Below are 3,460 nucleotides of genomic sequence, written 5' to 3'. Positions count from 1 at the left end.
CAGCTTCAGCTGCATGCAACAAATACTGATAGATTCTCTTTTCATTCTTATTCTGTTACAAATGTTTTCTAATTTTCTTTGTTGTGGCTTCTTAGATGTACCCATCATTTAATAGTGGACATTCAGTTTCCAAATACATGGGGTTTTAAAAGTATTTTTGATATTAATTCCTCATTTTGATATTAATTTTTCATTTAAATGCTTTCTTCTCTGCAATCACCTTCTGGGTTTTTTCAGTCTTTTAACTTTATTGAGGCTTTCAATGGCTAAGTCACAGATCTCCTGAATCTTGAAGCTTCCCTGAGAAATCCTGAAGATTCCCTGGAGGAGGAAATCCAACCCACTCTAGTATTCCTGCCTGGGAAATCCCATGGACAGAGGAGTCTGGCAGGCTGCAGCCCATGGGGTGGCAAAAAAGTCAGACATGACTGAACCTGAGCTCGCACACAATCATTAGTGATATTGAGCATTTTTTCATGTACTTGTTAGCCATCTGAATGTCTTGTGTTTTTTTTTTTTTTTTTTGGCACCTCAGTTGTATTTTTGTAATTTCCCGTCTATTTGAGAACAATTTTTTTCTGACATATATTCATATGAATTTTAGATCAGTTATTTCAAAGTGTGCACAAATTGTGTATATTTCCCTATAACCAGGCACTAACAAAAGAATACCTAATATATCAATATTGAAGCATTCCAACATAAAAGGACTTTTCCCAGCTTAATACTGTTTCCCACACAAGGTGATCTATAATTGACATTCAGGCAATTATACGCATGCAGAAGCAGACACAGTCCCCAAACTGACCATAAGATAAACCAGCACACATATCCTTCTCCTGGATATAACTAATTTCCAGAGGCAAAGGGGTTCAAATGGGAACACATAAGGTGACTTCCTTATGAAATGAACCACACAGACACAAACTAAGACGGAGGGAAGGTGCTAAGGATGAATCCCGCAAACCTCGCTCCTTCCTGTCCTGAGAGTGTGCGCCCCCGCACTGCGAGCGAGTGGCCGCTGGGCGCCAGGCCCCCATCGAGAGGCGGGTGGGCAGGGCCCGGCCACAGAGGGAGGGGCAGTGCAGGCTCCTGAGGGGCGTCTTGTTTCACCTCATTATGGTCTACTGCGCTGCTCCACTACTTCGGCTGTTCCACTGTTTTTGTAACTGGGGCATCGTGGGAGGTTTAGCTAGTCTGCTACTGCTGCTGCTAAGTCGCTTCAGTCGTGTCCGACTCTGTGCGACCCCATAGAAGGCAGCCCATCAGGCTCCACCATCCCTGGGATTCTCCAGGCAAGAACACCAGAGTGGGTTGCCATTTCCTTCTCCAGTGCATGAAAGTGAAAAGTGAAAGTGAAGTTGCTCAGTCGTGCCCGACTCTTAGGGACCCCATGGACTGCAGCCTACCAGGCTCCTCCGTCCATGGGATTTTCCAGGCGAGAGTACTAGAGTGGGGTGCCATTGCCTTAGGAATTCTTACCCCATAAACTATCTGAATCAAAGATTTTTTATTTACTCTTTTGCCAAACACAAAGACTGAGTTCCATCTACAATTATTTTTCCAGGTGAGAAACAGTGGGTCAACTGAAGAGAGGACACTGTTGACACTTGCCACACGGCCTGGGGGGACGAGCCTGGGCCACAGCGGGACGGCTGGGTCCTCGAACCTTCTCCAGGAACGCTCTGCAGCACCGCACGCCCTGCTGGTAGACGGCCTCAAAGTCAGCGTCGTTGCCATAATAGGGATCTTCAATGATAAGTTGTTTTTGTGGATCATAGCTCCAGAGTAGTTCGATTTTCGCTCTGCAGTTTTTAACTTGATTACTTTTTCTATTCACACCTCTCAGATTGCTCTCATCCGTACACAGTATATAATCAAAAGTGGCAAAGTCTTCTTTGGTAACCTGCCGGGCAACGTGACTCATGGGCATCTTGCTTCTTCATGCAAGCCTGCCCCCAATAATCAGGAGGGTTTCCTAGTCATACGTGGATGTTGCTGCACTGTCTGTCCTCCAATTATCTGAAATGTTTTGATCAGTTACAAGTTTCCTGAAACCCGCTTCTGCGATGGGTGATCGACAGATGTTACCCAGACATAGGAACAGCACCGACTTGGTCACCGGCTCAGCCATCTTCCCGCGCGCCGAATGTCTTCTTTGGAGAAATGTCTATTTAGGTTTTCTGCCCATTTTTTTGTTCAGGGTGTTTGTTTTCTTTTGCTATCCAGTTGTATGAGGAGTTTGCCTACTTTGGAAATTAAGCCTTTCTTGGTCCCGTCATTTGCAAATATTTTCTCCTGGTCCACTGGTTGTCTTTTCATTTTGTTTATGGTTTCCTTTGCTGTGCAAAAGCTTGTAAGTTTGATTAGGTTTCATTTGTTTATTTTTGCGTTTGTTTCTATCATCCTGGGAGACTGACCTAAGAAAATATTGCTACAATTTATGCCAGATGATGTTTTACCTGTTTTCTTCTAGTTTTATGGTAGCACATATATGTTTATATACTGAAGACTTTAAGCCATTTTGAGTTTATTTTTGTATATGGTGTGAAGGAATGTTTAAATTGAAGGAACTGTTCAAATCAATCAAATAAATGTTCATTGATGTACATGTGGCTGTCCAGCCTTCCCCGCATCACTTGCTGAAGAGACTGTCTCTTCTCCATTGCATATTCGTGCCCCCTTTGTCAGAGATTAACTGACCACAGGTGTGCAGGAGTGACTGGTGTTTTGCTCTTGCCTCATCCGCATCTTTGCACTGGATGATCACTGTCTATTCTTTGTTGCAGAACTACAGATGCAGTGGCTCAGACCACCGGTCAGGTGTCTACGGGGATGAACTTAGGGCAGCATAAAGCCCTGCCAGGGTCAAGAGTTGATGACCTTGGGGAACAACTGTTTTTGAGCAATCCCTCACCCCATCTTTTGCTCTCCAAATTCCTAGGCTGGCCCCTCCCTCAAATCAACAGAGGAGCTTCCTTTCAGCACAGGGTAGAAAGTGAAATCAAGAACCCAAGGAGTTTTGGGACCAAATGCAAACAAGAAGGAGTGATGACCTGTGATTGTGTGATGCCTGGGGTACTCCAGTTGAGATCTGAGGCCGTGTCCTCTCCTTGAAGTTAATAGACTGGCAGACACTGAATGGCCTTCTGTCCTTCCCTCAAACACAGTACAGTGTAGAGCAGTAAATACCCCCAGGGAATAGGGGTTCACAAGCCAAAAATGTTGAGATACTCACAGAGTAAAATTAAACCAAAAGAAAAATAAAATCACAACATGTAAGATCCGGAACAGCAGGACAGAAGCAGCAGAATTCATTAGTAGAGATGGACTAAGGATTTCAAATCAGGTCTACAAATACACAAAAGATATATTAGCAGTGTAAAAGAAAAACAGGAAAACACTTACAAGAGTCAAAAGAAAGTATTGATATGAAAAAGATAATAGTTGAAACAACACA

General features: G+C 43.7%; 1 pseudogene; it reads right to left on the bottom strand.

The window, feature by feature from the left end:
• Positions 1 to 1,133: 1,133 nt before the first annotated feature.
• LOC101103638 (low molecular weight phosphotyrosine protein phosphatase-like) lies at positions 1,134 to 2,140 on the bottom strand (annotated as a pseudogene).
• Between the last annotated feature and the right edge of the window lie 1,320 nt (positions 2,141 to 3,460).

This window comes from Ovis aries, chromosome 3 (assembly GCF_016772045.2).
Source record: "Ovis aries strain OAR_USU_Benz2616 breed Rambouillet chromosome 3, ARS-UI_Ramb_v3.0, whole genome shotgun sequence".
NCBI lineage: Eukaryota > Metazoa > Chordata > Mammalia > Artiodactyla > Bovidae > Ovis > Ovis aries.
Note: the sequence above shows the minus strand (reverse complement) of the source record. Positions and strands in the feature narration are given on the sequence as shown.